Source organism: Cherax quadricarinatus, chromosome 62 (assembly GCF_038502225.1).
Source record: "Cherax quadricarinatus isolate ZL_2023a chromosome 62, ASM3850222v1, whole genome shotgun sequence".
NCBI lineage: Eukaryota > Metazoa > Arthropoda > Malacostraca > Decapoda > Parastacidae > Cherax > Cherax quadricarinatus.
The window spans coordinates 10,739,136-10,758,139 of NC_091353.1; the positions used below are offsets into that span (position 1 = coordinate 10,739,136).

The 19,004-nt window shown below is 45.7% G+C and overlaps 1 protein-coding gene across 2 annotated transcripts in view; it reads left to right on the forward strand.

The window, feature by feature from the left end:
• Positions 1 to 4,216: 4,216 nt before the first annotated feature.
• Positions 4,217 to 19,004, forward strand: part of LOC128687291 (prostaglandin reductase 1) — a 67,989-nt gene continuing 53,201 nt past the window's right edge. Inside the window, exon 1 of one of the 2 annotated variants that reach the window (XM_070098430.1) lies at positions 4,217 to 4,317. The gene's annotated coding sequence lies outside the window, so the exon portion shown is untranslated. The remainder of the gene's footprint in view (positions 4,318 to 19,004) is intronic. The other variant, XM_070098431.1, reaches the window with a different exon arrangement.

A 19,004-nucleotide genomic window follows, 5' to 3' on the forward strand; every position in this document is an offset into this window, starting at 1 on the left:
AGGTTATCCTGGGTGTCCCACTCTCCCTATCTGAGGTTATCTTTGGTGGCTCACCCTCCCTATCCCAGGTTATCCAGGGTGGCTCACTGTTCCTATTCCAAATTATCCTGGGTGGCTCACCCTCCCTATCCCAGGTTATCCTGGGTGGCTCGCCATCCCTATCCCAGGTTATTTTGGGTGGCTCACTCTCCCTTTCCCAGGTTATCTTGGGTGGCTCACCTTCCCTGTTCCATGTTATCTTGGGTGGTTCACCCTCCCTATCCCAGGTTATCCTATGTGACTCACTTTCTTTATCCCAGGTTATCTTGGGTGGTTCACCTTCTCTTTCCCAGGTTACCCTGGGTGTCTCACCCTCCCTATCCCAGGTTATCGTGCGTGCCTCACCCTCCTTATCCCAGGTTTTCTTGGGTGGCTCACCCTCTCTATCCCAGGTTATCTTTGGTATATCACCCTCCGTATCCCAGGTTATGTTGAGAGGTTCACTCTCCCTGTCCCAAGTTGTCCTGGGTGGCTCACCCTCCCTAACCCAGGTTATCCTGGGTGGCTCACCTTAACTATCCCAAGTTATCTTGGGTGGCTAACCGTCCCTACCGTGGGTTATCCTGGCTGGCTCACCCTCCCTCCCGCAGGTTATCCTCTGTTGCTAACTCTTTCTACCCCGGGTTATCCTGGGTGGCTAACACTCCCTACCCTGGGTTATCCTGGGTGGCTAACCTTCCCTCTCCCGAGTTATCCTGGGTGTCTAACACTCCCAACCCCGGGTTATCCTGGGTGGCTAACACTCTCTTCTTTGGGTTATCCTGGGTGACTATCTCTTCCTACCTCGGGTTATCCTGGGTGGCTAACACTCCCTACCCCGGGTTATCAAGGGTGACTAACACTCCCTACCCCGCGTTATCCTGGGTGACTAACACTCCCTACCCTAGGTTATCCCGGGTGGCTAAAACCCCCTACCCTGGAATATCCTGGGTGGCTAACACTTCCTACCCCGGGTTATCCTAGATGGCTAACACTCCCTACCCCGGATTATCCTGGGTGGCTAACACCCCCTACCCCGGGTTATTCCTGATGGCTAACACCTCCTACCCCGGTTATCGCGGGTGGCTAACCCTCCCTACCCTGGATTATCCTGGGTGGCTAACACTCCCTACCCTGGATTATCCTGGGTGGCTAACACTCCCTACCCCGGGTTATCCTGGGTGACTAACACTCCCTACCCCGGGTTATGCTGGGTTGCTAACACTCCCTACCCTAGGTTATCCCGGGTGGTTAACACCCCTTACCCTGGGTTATTCCTGATGGCTAACACTTCCTACCCCGGGTTATCGCGGGTGGCTAACCCTCCCTACCCTGGATTATCCTGTGTGGCTAACACTCTCTACCCCGGGTTATCCTGGGTGGCTAACAGTCCCTACCCTGGGTTATCCTAGGTGATTAACACTTCCTACCCCGGGTTATCCTGGGTGGCTAACACTCCCTACCCCGGGTTATGCTGGGTGGCTAACACTCCCTACCCTAGGTTATCCTAGGTGGCTAACACTCTCTACCCTGGGTTATCCTGGGTGACTAACAATCCCTACCCTTGGTTATCCTAGGTGGCTAACACTCCCTACCCCGGGTTATCCTGGTTGGCTAAGACTCCCTGCCCTGGGTTATCGCGGGTGGTTAACACTCCCTACCCCGGGTTATCCTGGTTGGCTAAGACTCCCTGCCCTGGGTTATCGCGGGTGGTTAACACTCCCTACCCCGGGTTATCCTGGTTGGCTTAGGGGGCAGTAGGGCAAAATCTGTAACTCTGTTGTTTACTGTCCGATTTTCTCCAGTTTTGGTACACAAGACAAAGTCGTTTCACTCTTTCTTGAAAATATTTATCAAAAATATACCTCAAACAACAACTGAGAAATGACTGATTTACTGAAAATGCCCTAGTGGCCAAACTTTCTCTTATATGGGACTACGTAAGGTTGTTTGGACACTTGGTGCCGAGAGAACAATGCTTATACTAATATTCGTTGAGCCCTTTTCTCTAAATAAACTTATCTTTATTTCACAAAAAAATAAAGTTTGTTAGTTCCTGGAATATTGCAAAAAAATCTGCCCTTTACTCCCACATAACTCCCAAAGTATTTGGAATATTTCCAAAATTTGCTCACCGAAAAACGGAGAAATCATTATTCTACAAGTTTTGTGAGTATTATATTCCATTTAATTCAGTAATAAAGCGAGAAGCTTGGCCATTAGGTGAATAAGTTACTTCCGAGATATCGGCCGGGAGCGCCGGCCGGCCCCCGTCTCAAAAAAAAAAAAATCGCGAAAATCGCGTTTGTTTGGGTGTATTTCTTAGTAAACTGATGTTCTAGTGCAGTTATCCTCTTCAAAACACCGTTTTCTCTTACTCGCAGACTAAAGAATACGACCTGGAGAGGAGTAGCTCAATATTTATCAAAATATTCCCGATAATCTTTCGTCATATTATGGCCTATTTTATTCAGTCTAGAGTATATAACATGTTTGTATGCTATTTATAGTGTTTATTATATCATATTAGATCAATTCTGATAGACAAATAAGCTGTAGAGTTGATATATAAGCTGATATAACCGTAATAATGAGTGATTTATCCTGGCGCAGCAACCCTTCCGCGCATCATGATAAGATTAATGACTGTTGCTAAATCTAGGGATAAGCTCCGCCTTCAGTTTTATGATGCCAAGTAGTCAGTTATTATATTAGAAAGAATAATGCAAGAAAAAGCGATAAAAAACAAGGAAAAATTTCCAAAATATATATGGGCCGTGAGCAGACTCGCTACCAACATCGCCGTCACCATACCTGATATAAATGGCTATAATTTCTTGTAGAAACGTCGTAGAACATTCATTCTGGTACCATTGTGTTGCCAAAGAGTTGAGCTATTTTGCAGTATATATAACTCAATATCCATATTTTTTCGATTTTTCGGTGAGCGCGCGCGGAAATTTGCCCTACTGCCCCCTAAGACTCCCTACCCTGGGTTACCGCGGGTGGCTAACACTCCCTACCCCGGGTTATCGCGGGTGGCTAACAATCCCTTCCCTGGGTTATCCTAGGTGGCTAACACTCTCTACCCCGGGTTATCGCGGGTGGCTAACACTCCCTTCCCTGGGTTATCCTGGGTGGCTAACACTCTCTACCCCGGGTTATCCTGGGTGGCTAACAGTCCCTACCCTGGGTTATCCTAGGTGACTAACACTTCCTACCCCGGGTTATCCTGGGTGGCTAACACTCTCTACCCCGGGTTATCCTGGGTGGCTAACACTCACTACCCCGGGTTATCCTGGGTGGCTAACAATCCCTACCCTTGGTTATCCTAGGTGGCTAACACTCCCTACCCCGGGTTATCCTGGTTGGCTAAGACTCCCTGCCCTGGGTTATCCTGGTTGGCTAAGACTCCCTGCCCTGGGTTATCGCGGGTGGTTAACACTCCCTACCCCGGGTTATCCTGGTTGGCTAAGACTCCCTACCCTGGGTTACCGCGGGTGGCTAACACTCCCTTCCCTGGGTTATCGCAGGTGGCTAAGACTCCCTACCCCGGGTTATCGCGAGTGGCTAACACTCCCTTCCCTGGGTTATCCTAGGTGGCTAACACTACCTACCCCGGGTTATCCTGGGTGGCTAACAATCCCTTCCCTGGGTTATCCTAGGTGGCTAACACTCTCTACCCCGGGTTATCGCGGATGGCTAACACTCTCTACCCCGGGTTATCGCGGATGGCTAACACTCCCTACCCCGGGTTATCCTGGTTGGCTAAGACTCCCTACCCTGGGTTATCCTGGGTGGCTGACCGTCGCTACCCTGGGTTATCCTGGGTGGCTGACCGTCGCTACCCTGGGTTATCCTGGGTGACTGACCGTCGCTACCCTGGGTTATCCCGGGTGGCTGACCGTCGCTACCCTGGGTTATCCCGGGTGGCTGACCGTCGCTACCTTGGGTTATCCTGGGTGGCTAACCCTCCCTACCCTGGGTTATCCTGGGTGACTGACCGTCGCTACCCTGGGTTATCCCGGGTGGCTGACCGTCGCTACCCTGGGTTATCCCGGGTGGCTGACCGTCGTTACCCTGGGTTATCCCGGGTGGCTGACCGTCGCTACCCTGGGTTATCCTGGGTGGCTAACCCTCCCTACCCCTGGATAAACAAGCATAATGCTAGCACTCTGATGGGGCGCTAACTATAGCGACGTTCTTGCTACACACTCTGGAAAATACTGCAGTTCCTCCGAAATAAACATCAGTGTGTCTCAGGACGTCGCTGTGGGAGGTTGTGCTGCTCTTCCCCCTGTGAGTCCAACATTTTTCCTTATTTTCTCGATTAATATGTATTAAATTGAGTCGTATGCACACATGTATAATACTATATTTCCCCCTCCAGTTATTATATTGTATAGTACTGTAAATACGAAGAATATTTACGGTTAATGTATTCTGGAGTAAGCTCTAGAGTCGTATGGGTTATATATCTGTTGGGGATAGGATGGTAATAAGGGTCGATCCAAGGAAAAGGGAGTTGGCTCCAGTTCCCTGGATGTAGAGGCCTTCAACAGCAGCTAGGCTCCTCCCTTTACGGATATTTATTTTAGTGTTTGGCAATCTCATTCCTGCCGAGGTTAAGTTTGTTGACAAGTGAGTGAGACGATCATACTGAGTATTATTGGTACGTTTTACACACACACGTGGCCCAGGAACTGTGACTCGACCTCTGCAACCATAAACAGGCGAGTACACACGTTTACACACAGGCAGGTACCATACACAGCTTTAAGAAGAGGTATGATTAAGCTCATGGAGCAAGGAGAGCGTGTACAGTGAAGAGGCGGGGCCAGGAGCTATGACTCGACCCCTGCAACTACAGTTAGGTGAGTACGGAAGACCAGTCAGGTATAACAAGGCACCGAATCTATCAGAGAATACCTGACAGGAAGGAAACAGTGAGTCACTGTACGTGACGAGGTGTCAGAGTGGGCGCCTGTGACAAGCGGGGTGCCACAAGGGTCAGTTCGAGGACCAGTGCTGTTTCTGGTATATGTGAATGACCTGACGGAGGGAACAGACTCGGAAGTGTCCCTGTTTGCAGATGATGTGAAGTTAATGAGAATTCAATCGGATGATGACCAGGCAGAATTACAAAGGAATCTGGACATCCTGGTCCAGAAACTGGCTCCTGGAGTTCAACCCCACCAACTGCAAAGTCATGAAGATCGGGGAAGGGTAAAGAAGACAGCAGACAGAGTACTGTCTAGGGGGCCAAAGATTACAATCCTCACTCAATGAAAAGGATCTGGAAGTGTGCATAACACCGAGCACATCTCCTGAGGCACACATCAACCAAATAACTGCTGCAGCATAGGAGCGACTACCGAACCTAAGAATAGCATTCCGACATCTCAGTAATAAGTCGTTCTGAACCCTGTACACCGTGTCATGTAGGGGGGTAATGATTAGGGGAATATGGGGGTAAGAGGAGGGAATTAGTAGGTAGGGGACAGGCGAGGCAGTAGGAGGGACGAGTGTGGAGGTTGGTAGGTAATGTGAGGTCACTGGTGACTACAACTTCACCTCTCATTACTCTACCCACCACTCCACACTACTCACCCTCTCACTACTTTAACTAAACATAAATAAATGGAGAAAATAACGGGGACAGTGAATATTACTATTCTACTCAAACACAGTTTATTATTAAGTCTTTGTACAATAATATATTTGGGAACAGGAGAACATTATTGTGGTTTAGACAAATGGGGTGGTACATATAAACAGTGAGACAGGGAACACAATCAACCTGACGAAGATGAATATAACTTACAATATAGTACAGAGGACAGTTCACTACAGGAACTAAGCCACAGGTCCCAAGACCTACACAGCACGAGTACTGCTCCAAGCCAGTACTCTGCCCAATGTCTCCAACAGTCTCTCCTCCCGAGACTCTCCAGCTCAGCTCTGCTCCCAGGCCAGAGCTCTGCCCGAATCTCCTGATCATGCTCTTCCTTGGGCTTTTATGGTGGTCCAAGCACCCTCCACAACCACGTGTACGACCTGACGCCTAGGTCTGACGCCGTCAAGAACAAAAGACCTCAGACGTGGGCGTGGCTACAGACGTTTGCCAAGGCAAGGTGTGACTATATAATTGGTTAAATTAGGTCTCCCCAGAGACCTCACAAGCCCAGCTGAACTACATCACAACCGTGTATGTTACTCCCATATTGGAGTAAGCAGCACCAGTATGGAACCCACCTGGTGCTGCATACCTCATTCAGTCCCTTAGCTCAGGGACTGATTACCTCCTCTTTTATATATAGTTCTACAGTCTTCCTATTATGTCCTTGAATTTGTATTGATCAAGCCACTGGATGGCGAAACGTCTACAAATTAAAGATACCCAGATGTTGTACCTGTGTCTAATTATTAATCTTGTCTAAGTTGTGTACCATTTACCAAACAATCATCATCTTCGACTCGACCTGATCCATGACAGGTAACCTTAAGTCTGGAAGCCTGGACTGAATTATCCCCGACAAGATAAGGTTGTCAGGAAGACTGACAGTCACAATATTGTGGGCGAAACAAGTAACCCACAATAACAAAAAAGGCACAATACCGTGACTGGAACGATACACAAATAACCCGCACATAGAAGAGAGGAGCTTACGACGACGTTTCGGTCCGACTTGGACCATTTACAAAGTCACACTAACCAGAAGTGGAGCAGGACGGCTATATATAGGCAGGAAGAGGTAGTGGTGGTAGTAGTGGTAGTAGTAGTGGTAGTAGTAGTAGTAGTAGTAGTAGTAGTAGTAGTAGTATTAGTAGTAGTAGAGGTAGTAGTAGTAGTAGTAGTAGTAGTAGTAGTAGTGGTAGTAGTGGGGAACTAAGGAGGAGGAGCCAGTCAAATATAAAGAAAGGGGAGCGCTGCAAGGGAGCTAGGTGCCCACAGAGGGAGAGCAAGTGCACAGAGGTGGGTGAAAGGGGAAGTGGTGAAATAAATAATGAAGGAACAGAAACACGCGACAGAAGAAAGACAAAAAAAAAAAGGAAAGAGGAAAGGGGAAGAGGGAGAAGAAGAAAAAATGAGGAATCAGGTTAAGTCACGGGTGTTCTGAAGTTTGGAGCATTTTACAATGTAGTGGGAGAGGAAGGCATCTACAGAAACGAAGCCAGGACTAAGATTCATATAAGGAAAGTTGTGTATTAGAGAGGATTCAACAAGACGGCGACTGTTAAAGTTGGAAGTAGGGAAGACAGTTTTAGCAGAAGGCCAGTCAAGGTCGTAAGCTCCTCTCTTCTATGTGCGGGTGGTTAGTGTAACCCACAATACCCTGGCTGCAACAATTCACAAGTAACCCACAATACTCTGGCTGGAACAATTCACTAGTAACCCACAATACTCTGGCTGGAACAATTCACAAGTAACCCACGATACCCTGGCTGGAACAATTCACAAGTAACCCACAATACCCTGGCTGGAACAATTCACAAGTAACCCACAGTACCCTGGCTGGAACAATTCGCAAGTAACCCACAATACCCTGGTTGGAACAATTCACAAGTAACCCACAATACTCTGGCTGGAACAATTCACAAGTAACCCACAATACTCTGGCTGGAACAATTCACAAGTAACCCACAATACTCTGGTTGGAACAATTCACAAGTAACCCACAATACTCTGGCTGGGACAATTCACAAGTAACCCACAATACTCTGACTGGAACATTTCACAAGTAACCCACAATACTCTGGCTGGAACAATTCACAAGTAACCCACAATACTCTGGTTGGAACAATTCACAAGTAACCCACAATACCCTGGCTGGAACAATTCACAAGTAACCCACAATACTCTGGTTGGAACAATTCACAAGTAACCCACAATACTCTGGCTGGAACAATTCACAAGTAACCCACAATACTCTGGCAGGAACAATTCACAAGTAACCCACAATACCCTGGCTGGAACAATTCACAAGTAACCCACAATACTCTGGCTGGAACAATTCACAAGAACAATACTCTGGCTGGAACAATTCACAAGAACAATACTCTGGCTGGAACAATTCACAAGAACAATACTCTGGCTGGAACAATTCACAAGAACAATACTCTGGCTGGAACAATTCACAAGAACAATACTCTGGCTGGAACAATTCACAAGAACAATACTCTGGCTGGAACAATTCACAAGTAACCCACAATACTCTGATTGGAACAATTCACAAGTAACCCACAATACTCTGGCTGGAACAATTCACAAGTAACCCACAATACTCTGGCTGGAACAATTCACAAGTAACCCACAATACTCTGGCTGGAACAATTCACAAGTAACCCACAATACCCTGGTTGGAACAATTCACAAGTAACCCACAATACTCTGGTTGGAACAATTCACAAGTAACCCACAATACTCTGGCTGGAACAATTCACAAGTAACCCACAATACTCTGGCTGGAACAATTCACAAGTAATCCACAATACTCTGGTTGGAACAATTCACAAGTAACCCACAATACCCTGGCTGGAACAATTCACAAGTAACCCACAATACTGGAACAATTGGTGGAACAATTCACAAGTAACCCACAATACCCTGGTTGGAACAATTCACAAGTAACCCACAATACTGGAACAATTCACAATTAACCCACAATACTGGAACAATTCACAAGTAACCCACAATACTCTGGCTGGAACAATTCACAAGTAATCCACAATACTCTGGTTGGAACAATTCACAAGTAACCCACAATACCCTGGCTGGAACAATTCACAAGTAACCCACAATACTCTGGTTGGAACAATTCACAAGTAACCCACAATACTCTGGCTGGAACAATTCACAAGTAACCCACAATACTCTGATTCGAACAATTCACAAGTAACCCACAATACTCTGGCTGGAACAATTCGCAAGTAACCCACAATACTCTGGCTGGAACAATTCACAAGTAACCCACAATACTCTGGTTGGAACAATTCACAAGTAACCCACAATACCCTGGCTGGAACAATTCACAAGTAACCCACAATACTCTGGTTGGAACAATTCACAAGTAACCCACAATACTCTGGTTGGAACAATTCACAAGTAACCCACAATACCCTGGTTGGAACAATTCACAAGTAACCCACAATACTCTGGCTGGAACATTTCACAAGTAACCCACAATACCCTGGTTGGAACAATTCACAAGTAACCCACAATACTCTGGTTGGAACAATTCACAAGTAACCCACAATACCCTGGCTGGAACAATTCCCAAGTAACCCAAAATACTCTGGTTAGAACAATTCACAAGTAACCCACAATACTCTGGCTGGAACAATTCACAAGTAACCCACAATACCCTGGTTGGAACAATTCACAAGTAACCCACAATACCCTGGTTGGAACAATTCACAAGTAACCCACAATACCCTGGCTGGAACAATTCACAAGTAACCCACAATACTCTGGTTAGAACAATTCACAAGTAACCCACAATACTCTGGCTGGAACAATTCACAAGTAACCCACAATACCCTGGTTGGAACAATTCACAAGTAACCCACAATACCCTGGTTGGAACAATTCACAAGTAACCCACAATACTCTGGCTGGAACAATTCACAAGTAACCCACAATACCCTGGTTGGAACAATTCACAAGTAACCCACAATACTCTGGTTGGAACAATTCACAAGTAACCCACAATACCCTGGCTGGAACAATTCACAAGTAACCCACAATACTCTGGCTGGAACAATTCACAAGTAACCCACAATACCCTGGTTGGAACAATTCACAAGTAACCCACAATACCCTGGTTGGAACAATTCACAAGTAACCCACAATACTCTGGCTGGAACAATTCACAAGTAACCCATAATACCCTGGTTGGAACAATTCACAAGTAACTCACAATACCCTGGTTGGAACAATTCACAAGTAACCCACAATACTCTGGTTGGAACAATTCACAAGTAACCCACAATACCCTGGCTGGAACAATTCACAAGGAACCCACAAACCCTGGTTGGAACAATTCACAAGTAACCCACAATACTCTGGTTGGAACAATTCACAAGTAACCCACAATACCCTGGCTGGAACAATTCACAAGTAACCCACAATACTCTGGTTAGAACAATTCACAAGTAACCCACAATACCCTGGTTGGAACAATTCACAAGTAACCCACAATACTCTGGCTGGAACAATTCACAAGTAACCCATAATACTCTGGTTAGAACAATTCACAAGTAACCCACAATACCCTGGTTGGAACAATTCACAAGTAACCCACAATACCCTGGCTGGAACAATTCACAAGTAACCCATAATACCCTGGCTGGAACAATTCACAAGTAACCCATAATACCCTGGTTGGAACAATTCACAAGTAACCCATAATACCCTGGTTGGAACAATTCACAAGTAACCCATAATACCCTGGTTGGAACAATTCACAAGTAACCCACAATACTCTGGCTGGAACAATTCACAAGTAACCCATAATACCCTGGTTGGAACAATTCACAAGTAACCCATAATACCCTTGTTGGAACAATTCACAAGTAACCCACAATACTCTGGCTGGAACAATTCACAAGTAACCCATAATACCCTGGTTGGAACAATTCACAAGTAACCCACAATACCCTGGTTGGAACAATTCACAAGTAACCCACAATACCCTAGCTGGAACAATTCATAAATATGCAAGTTATTTATGAATAAGAATGGCAGTGACTTCTCCCTGATCATTACTTGAGTTGACAGACCAGACTGATCCCTCCAGTCATGCCATTGTTGTCATGGTAGCATGACTGGATGATGGCATGTATTTTAATTCATTGCTGAGTCACAGTCAGTTGGGATTCCCTCCGTCTGACGTGCCTGTGACAACAATGCCCATATCGTGGCCCGGTGGCCTGGTGGCTACAGCTCCCGCTTCACACACGGAGGGCCCGGGTTCGACTCCCGGCGGGTGGAAACATTTCGACACGTTTCCTTACACCTGTTGTCCTGTTCACCTAGCAGTAAGTAGGTACCTGGGTCTTAGGTGACTGGTGTGGGTGGCATCCTGGGGGACAAGATTAAGGACCCCAATGGAAATAAATTAGACAGTCCTCGATGACGCACTGACTTTCTTGGGTTATCCTGGGTGGCTAACCCTCCGGGGTTAAAAATCCGAACGAAATCTTATCTTATCTTATCTTATCGTCTGTGTGAGGAGCGGCCTTAGGGGGCAGTAGGGGAAATTTCCGCGCGCGCTCACCGAAAAATCGAAAAATATGGATATTGAGTTATATATACTGAAAAATAGCTCAACTCTTTGGCAACACAATGGTACCAGAATGAATGTTCTACGACGTTTCTACAAGAAATTATAGTCATTTATATCAGGTATGGTGACGGCGATGTTGGTACCGAGTCTGCTCACGGCCCATATATATTTCGGAGTTGTTTCCTTGTTTTTTATCGCCTTTTCTTGCATTATTCTTTCTAATATAATAACTGACTATTTGGCATCACAAAACAGTAGGCGGGACTTATCCTCAGACTGAGCGACAGCTGGGAACCAGATGGGAACGGTCGGCAGTGTTCCCGCGCCCGAGGTGCCAGCCAGGAATCGCCCATTATTACGCTTATATCAGCTTATATATCAACTCTACGGCTTATTTGTCTATCAGAATTGATCTAATATGATATAATAAACACTCTAAATAACATACAAACATGTTATATACTCTAGACTGAATAAAATAGGCCATAATATGGCCAGAGATTATCGGGAATATTTCGATATAAAAAGTGTTACTCCTCTCCATGTCGTCTCTGAGTAAGAGAAAACGGTGTTTTGAAGAGGATAACTACACTAGAACATCAGTTTACTAAGAAATACACCCAAACAAACGCGATTTTCGCGATTTTTTTTTTTTTTTTTTGAGACGGGGGCCGGCCGGCGCTCTCGGCCGATATCTCGGAAGTAACTTATTCACCTAATAGCCAAGCTTCTCGCTTTATTACTGAATTAAATGGAATATAATACTCACAAAAGTTGTAGAATAATGATTTCTCCGTTTTTCGGTGACCAAATTTTGGAAATATTCCAAATACTTTGGGAGTTATGTGGGAGTAAAGGGCAGATTTTTTTGCAATATTCCAGGAACTAACAAACTTTATTTTTTTGTGAAATAAAGATAAGTTTATTTAGAGAAAAGGGCTCAACGAATATTAGTATAAGCATTGTTCTCTCGGCACCAAGTGTCCAAACAACCTTACGTAGTCCCATATCAGAGAAAGTTTGGCATCAAGGGCATTTTCAGTAAATCAGTATAGTAAATCAGGTATATTTTTGATAAATATTTTCAAGAAAGAGTGAAACGACTTTGTCTTGTGTACCAAAACTGGAGAAAATCGGACAGTAAACAACAGAGTTACAGATTTTGCCCTACTGCCCCCTTTAGAAGCGATGTGGGAAATCTATAGAGAGCAGTGATAAGGGGGAACGTAACCTATGTGTGCTAGAAAGGTCTAGGCTGCTTCAGAAGCTGCCACCCCCAGGCTCGTCAGGAAACAGGACAAGTGTTTCCTGACGCTGGTCTTCAGGTTAGGTTAGGTAAGGTTTGTCAGGAAACAGGACAAGTGTTTCCTGACGCTGGTCTTCAGGTTAGGTTAGGTAAGGTTTGTCAGGAAACAGGACAAGTGTTTCCTGACGCTGGTCTTCAGGTTAGGTTAGGTAAGGTTTGTTAGGAAACAGGACAAGTGTTTCCTCACGCTGGTCTTCAGGTTAGGTTAGGTGAGATTTGTCAGGAAACAGGACAAGTGTTTCCTGACACTGGTCTTCAGGTTAGGTTAGGTGAGATTTGTCAGGAAACAGGACAAGTGTTTCCTGACGCTGGTCTTCAGGTTATGTTAGGTAAGGTTTGTCAGGAAACAGGACAAGTGTTTCCTGACGCTGGTCTTCAGGTTAGGTTAGGTAAGGATTGTCAGGAAACAGGACAAGTGTTTCCTGACGCTGGTCTTCAGGTTAGGTTAGGTAAGGTTTGTCAGGAAACAGGACAAGTGTTTCCTGACGCTGGTCTTCAGGTTAGGTTAGGTAAGATTTGTCAGGAAACAGGACAAGTGTTTCCTGACACTGGTCTTCAGGTTAGGTTAGGTAAGATTTGTCAGGAAACAGGACAAGTGTTTCCTGACACTGGTCTTCAGGTTAGGTTAGGTAAGATTTGTCAGGAAACAGAACAAGTGTTTCCCGACGCTGGTCTTCAGGTTAGGTTAGGTAAGATTTGTCAGGAAACAGGACAAGTGTTTCCTGACACTGGTCTTCAGGTTAGGTTAGGTGAGATTTGTCAGGAAACAGAACAAGTGTTTCCTGACGCTGGTCTTCAGGTTAGGTTAGGTAAGATTTGTCAGGAAACAGGACAAGTGTTTCCTGACACTGGTCTTCAGGTTAGGTTAGGTAAGATTTGTCAGGAAACAGGACAAGTGTTTCCTGACACTGGTCTTCAGGTTAGGTTAGGTAAGATTTGTCAGGAAACAGGACAAGTGTTTCCTGACGCTGGTCTTCAGGTTAGGTTAGGTAAGGTTTGTCAGGAAACAGGACAAGTGTTTCCTGACGCTGGTCTTCAGGTAAGGTTAGGTTAAGTAAGGTTTGTTAGGAAACAGGACAAGTGTTTCCTGACGCTGGTCTTCAGGTTAGGTTAGGTAAGGTTTGTCAGGAAACAGGACAAGTGTTTCCTGACGCTGGTCTTCAGGTTAGGTTAGGTAAGGTTTGTCAGGAAACAGGACAAGTGTTTCCTCACGCTGGTCTTCAGGTTAGGTTAGGTAAGGTTTGTCAGGAAACAGGACAAGTGTTTCCTAACGCTGGTCTTCAGGTTAGGTTAGGTAAGGTTTGTCAGGAAACAGGACAAGTGTTTCCTGACGCTGGTCTTCAGGTTAGGTTAGGTAAGGTTTGTCAGGAAACAGGACAAGTGTTTCCTGACGCTGGTCTTCAGGTTAGGTTAGGTAAGGTTTGTCAGGAAACAGGACAAGTGTTTCCTGACGCTGGTCTTCAGGTTAGGTTAGGTAAGGTTTGTCAGGAAACAGGACAAGTGTTTCCTGACGCCGATCTTCAGGATAGGTTAGGTAAGGTTTGTCTGGAAACAAGACAAGTGTTTCCTGACGCTGGTCTTCAGGTTAGGTTATGTTAGGTAAGGTTTGTTAGGAAACAGGACAAGTGCTTTCTGACGCTGGTCTTCAGGTTAGGTTAGGTAAGGTTTGTCAGGAAACAGGACAAGTGTTTCCTGACGCTGGTCTTCAGGTTAGGTTAGGTAAGGTTTGTCAGGAAACAGGACAAGTGTTTCCTGACGCTGGTCTTCAGGTTAGGTTAAGTAAGGTTTGTCAGGAAACAGGACAAGTGTTTTCTGACGCTTTTCTTCAGGTTAGGTTAGGTAAGGTTTGTCAGGAAACAGGACAAGTGTTTCCTGACGCTGGTCTTCAGGTTAGGTTAGGTAAGGTTTGTCAGGAAACAGGACAAGTGTTTCCTGACGCTGGTCTTCAGGTTAGGTTAGGTAAGGTTTGTCAGGAAACAGGACAAGTGTTTCCTGACGCTGGTCTTCAGGTTAGGTTAGGTAAGGTTTGTTAGGAAACAGGACAAGTGTTTCCTGACGCTGGTCGTCAGGTTAGGTTATTTAAGGTTTGTCAGGAAACAGGACAAGTGTTTCCTAACGCTGGTCTTCAGGTTAGGATTGGTTAAGTAAGGTTTGTCAGGAAACAGGACAAGTGTTTCCTGACGCTGGTCGTCAGGTTAGGTTAGGTAAGGTTTGTCAGGAAACAGGACAAGTGTTTCCTGACGCTGGTCTTCAGGTTAGGTTAGGTAAGGTTTGTCAGGAAACAGGACAAGCGTTTCCAGACGCTGGTCTTCAGGTTATGTTAGGTAAGGTTTGTCAGGAAACAGGACAAGTGTTTCCTGATGCTGGTCTTTAGGTTAGGTTACGTAAGGTTTGTCAGGAAACAGGACAAGTGTTTTCTGACGCTGGTCTTCAGGTTAGGTTAGGTAAGGTTTGTCAGGAAACAGGACAAGTGTTTCCTGACGCTGGTCTTCAGGTTAGGTTAGGTAAGGTTTGTCAGGAAACAGGACAAGTGTTTCCTGACGCTGGTCTTCAGGTTAGGTTAGGTAAGGTTTGTCAGGAAACAGGACAAGTGTTTCCTGACGCTGGTCTTCAGGTTAGGTTAGGTAAGGTTTGTCAGGAAACAGGACAAGTGTTTCCTGACGCTGGTCTTTAGGTTAGGTTAGGTAAGGTTTGTCAGGAAACAGAACAAGTGTTTCCTGACGCTGGTCTTCAGGTTAGGTTAGGTAAGGTTTGTCAGGAAACAGGACAAGTGTTTCCTGACGCTGGTCTTCAGGTTAGGTTAGGTAAGGTTTGTCAGGAAACAGGACAAGTGTTTCCTGACGCTGGTCTTCAGGTTATGTTAGGTAAGGTTTGTCAGGAAACAAGACAGGTGTTTCCTGACGCTGGTCTTCAGGTTAGGTTAAGTAAGGTTTGTTAGGAAACAGGACAAGTGTTTCCTGACGCCGGTCTTCAGGTTTGGTTAGGTTAAGTAAGGTTTGTCAGGAAACAGGACAAGTGTTTTCTGACGCTGGTCTTCAGGTTAGGTTAGGTAAGGTTTGTCAGGAAACAGGACAAGTGTTTCCTGACGCTGGTCTTCAGGTTAGGTTAGGTTAGGTAAGGATTGTCAGGAAACAGGACAAGTGTTTCCTGACGCCGGTCTTCAGGTTAGGTTAGGTTAGTTTAGGTAAGGTTTGTCAGGAAACAGGACAAGTGTTTCCTGACGCCGGTCTTCAGGTTAGGTTAGGTTAAGTAAGGTTTGTCAGGAAACAGGACAAGTGTTTCCTGACGCCGGTCTTCAGGTTAGGTTAGGTTAAGTAAGGTTTGTCAGGAAACAGGACAAGTGTTTCCTGACGCTGGTCTTCAGGTTAGGTTAGGTAAGGTTTGTCAGGAAACAGGACAAGTGTTTCCTGACGCTGGTCTTCAGGTTAGGTTAGGTAAGGTTTGTCAGGAAACAGGACAAGTGTTTCCTCACGCTGGTCTTCAGGTTAGGTTAGGTAAGGTTTGTCAGGAAACAGGACAAGTGTTTCCTGACGCTGGTCTTCAGGTTAGGTTAGGTAAGGTTTGTCAGGAAACAGGACAAGTGTTTCCTAACGCTGGTCTTCAGGTTAGGTTAGGTAAGGTTTGTCAGGAAACAGGACAAGTGTTTCCTGACGCTGGTCTTCAGGTTAGGTTATGTTAGGTAAGGTTTGTCAGGAAACAGGACAAGTGTTTCCTGACGCTGGTCTTCAGGTTAGGTTAGGTAAGGTTTGTCAGGAAACAGGACAAGTGTTTCCTAACGCTGGTCTTCAGGTTAGTTTAGGTAAGGTTTGTCAGGAAACAGGACAAGTGTTTCCTGACGCTGGTCTTCAGGTTTGGTTAAGTAAGGTTTGTCAGGAAACAGGACAAGTGTTTTCTGACGCTTTTCTTCAGGTTAGGTTAGGTAAGGTTTGTCAGGAAACAGGACAAGTGTTTCCTGACGCTGGTCTTCAGGTTAGGTTAGGTAAGGTTTGTCAGGAAACAGGACAAGTGTTTCCTGACGCTGGTCTTCAGGTTAGGTTAGGTAAGGTTTGTCAGGAAACAGGACAAGTGTTTCCTGACGCTGGTCTTCAGGTTAGGTTAGGTAAGGTTTGTTAGGAAACAGGACAAGTGTTTCCTGACGCTGGTCGTCAGGTTAGGTTATTTAAGGTTTGTCAGGAAACAGGACAAGTGTTCCCTGACGCTGGTCTTCAGGTTAGGATAGGTTAAGTAAGGTTTGTTAGGAAACAGGACAAGTGTTTCCTGACGCTGGTCGTCAGGTTAGGTTATTTAAGGTTTGTCAGGAAACAGGACAAGTGTTTCCTGACGCTGGTCTTCAGGTTATGTTAGGTAAGGTTTGTCAGGAAACAGGACAAGCGTTTCCAGACGCTGGTCTTCAGGTTATGTTAGGTAAGGTTTGTCAGGAAACAGGACAAGTGTTTCCTGACGCCGGTCTTCAGGTTAGGTTAGGTTAGGTAAGGTTTGTCAGGAAACAGGACAAGTGTTTCCTGATGCTGGTCTTTAGGTTAGGTTACGTAAGGTTTGTCAGGAAACAGGACAAGTGTTTTCTGACGCTGGTCTTCAGGTTAGGTTAGGTAAGGTTTGTCAGGAAACAGGACAAGTGTTTCCTGACGCTGGTCTTCAGGTTAGGTTAGGTAAGGTTTGTCAGGAAACAGGACAAGTGTTTCCTGACGCTGGTCTTCAGGTTAGGTTAGGTAAGGTTTGTCAGGAAACAGGACAAGTGTTTCCTGACGCTGGTCTTCAGGTTAGGTTAGGTAAGGTTTGTCAGGAAACAGGACAAGTGTTTCCTGACGCTGGTCTTTAGGTTAGGTTAGGTAAGGTTTGTCAGGAAACAGAACAAGTGTTTCCTGACGCTGGTCTTCAGGTTAGGTTAGGTAAGGTTTGTCAGGAAACAGGACAAGTGTTTCCTGACGCTGGTCTTCAGGTTAGGTTAGGTAAGGTTTGTCAGGAAACAAGACAAGTGTTTCCTGACGCTGGTCTTCAGGTTAGGTTAGGTTAAGTAAGGTTTGTTAGGAAACAGGACAAGTGTTTCCTGACGCCGGTCTTCAGGTTTGGTTAGGTTAAGTAAGGTTTGTCAGGAAACAGGACAAGTGTTTCCTGACACTGGTCTTCAGGTTAGGTTAGGTAAGGTTTGTCAGGAAACAGGACAAGTGTTTCCTGACGCTGGTCTTCAGGTTAGGTTAGGTTAGGTAAGGTTTATCAGGAAACAGGACAAGTGTTTCCTGACACTGGTCTTCAGGTTAGGTTAGGTTAGTTTAGGTAAGGTTTGTCAGGAAACAGGACAAGTGTTTCCTGACGCTGGTCTTCAGGTTAGGTTATGTAAAGTTTGTCAGGAAACAGGACAAGTGTTTCCTGACGCTGGTCTTCAGGTTAGGTTATGTAAAGTTTGTCAGGAAACAGGACAAGTGTTTCCTGACGCTGGTCTTCAGGTTAGGTTAGGCAAGGTTTGTCAGGAAATAGGACAAGTGTTTCCTGACGCTGGTCTTCAGGTTAGGTTAGGTAAGGTTTGTCAGGAAACAGGACAAGTATTTCCTGACGCTGGTCTTCAGGTTAGGTTAGGTAAGGTTTGTCAGGAAACAGGACAAGTGTTTCCTGACGCTGGTCTTCAGGTTAGGTTAGGTAAGGTTTGTCAGGAAACAGGACAAGTGTTTCCCGACGCTGGTCTTCAGGTTAGGTTAGGTAAGGTTTGTCAGGAACAGGGAAAGTATTTCCTGACGCTGGTCTTCAGGTTAGGTTAGGTAAGGTTTGTCAGGAAACAGAACAAGTGTTTCCTGACGCTGGTCTTCAGGTTAGGTTAGGTAAGATTTGTCAGGAAACAGGGCAAGTATTTCCTGACGCTGGTCTTCAGGTTAGGTTAGGTAAGGTTTGTCAGGAAACAGGACAAGTGTTTCCCGACGCTGGTCTTCAGCTTAGGTTAGGTAAGGTTTGTCAGGAAACAGGACAAGTGTTTCCCGACGCTGGTCTTCAGGTTAGGTTAGGTAAGGTTTGTCAGGAAACAGGACAAGTGTTTCCTGACGCTGGTCTTCAGGTTAGGTTAGGTAAGGTTTGTCAGGAAACAGGACAAGTGTTTCCCGACGCTGGTCTTCAGGTTAGGTTAGGTAAGGTTTGTCAGGAAACAGGACAAGTGTTTCCCGACGCTGGTCTTCAGGTTAGGTTAGGTAAGGTTTGTCAGGAAACAGGACAAGTGTTTCCTGACGCTGGTCTTCAGGTTAGGTTAGGTAAGGTTTGTCAGGAAACAGGACAAGTGTTTCCTGACGCTGGTCTTCAGGTTAGGTTAGGTAAGGTTTGTCAGGAAACAGGACAAGTGTTTCCTGACGCTGGTCTTCAGGTTAGGTTAGGTAAGGTTTGTCAGGAAACAAGACAGGTGTTTCCTGACG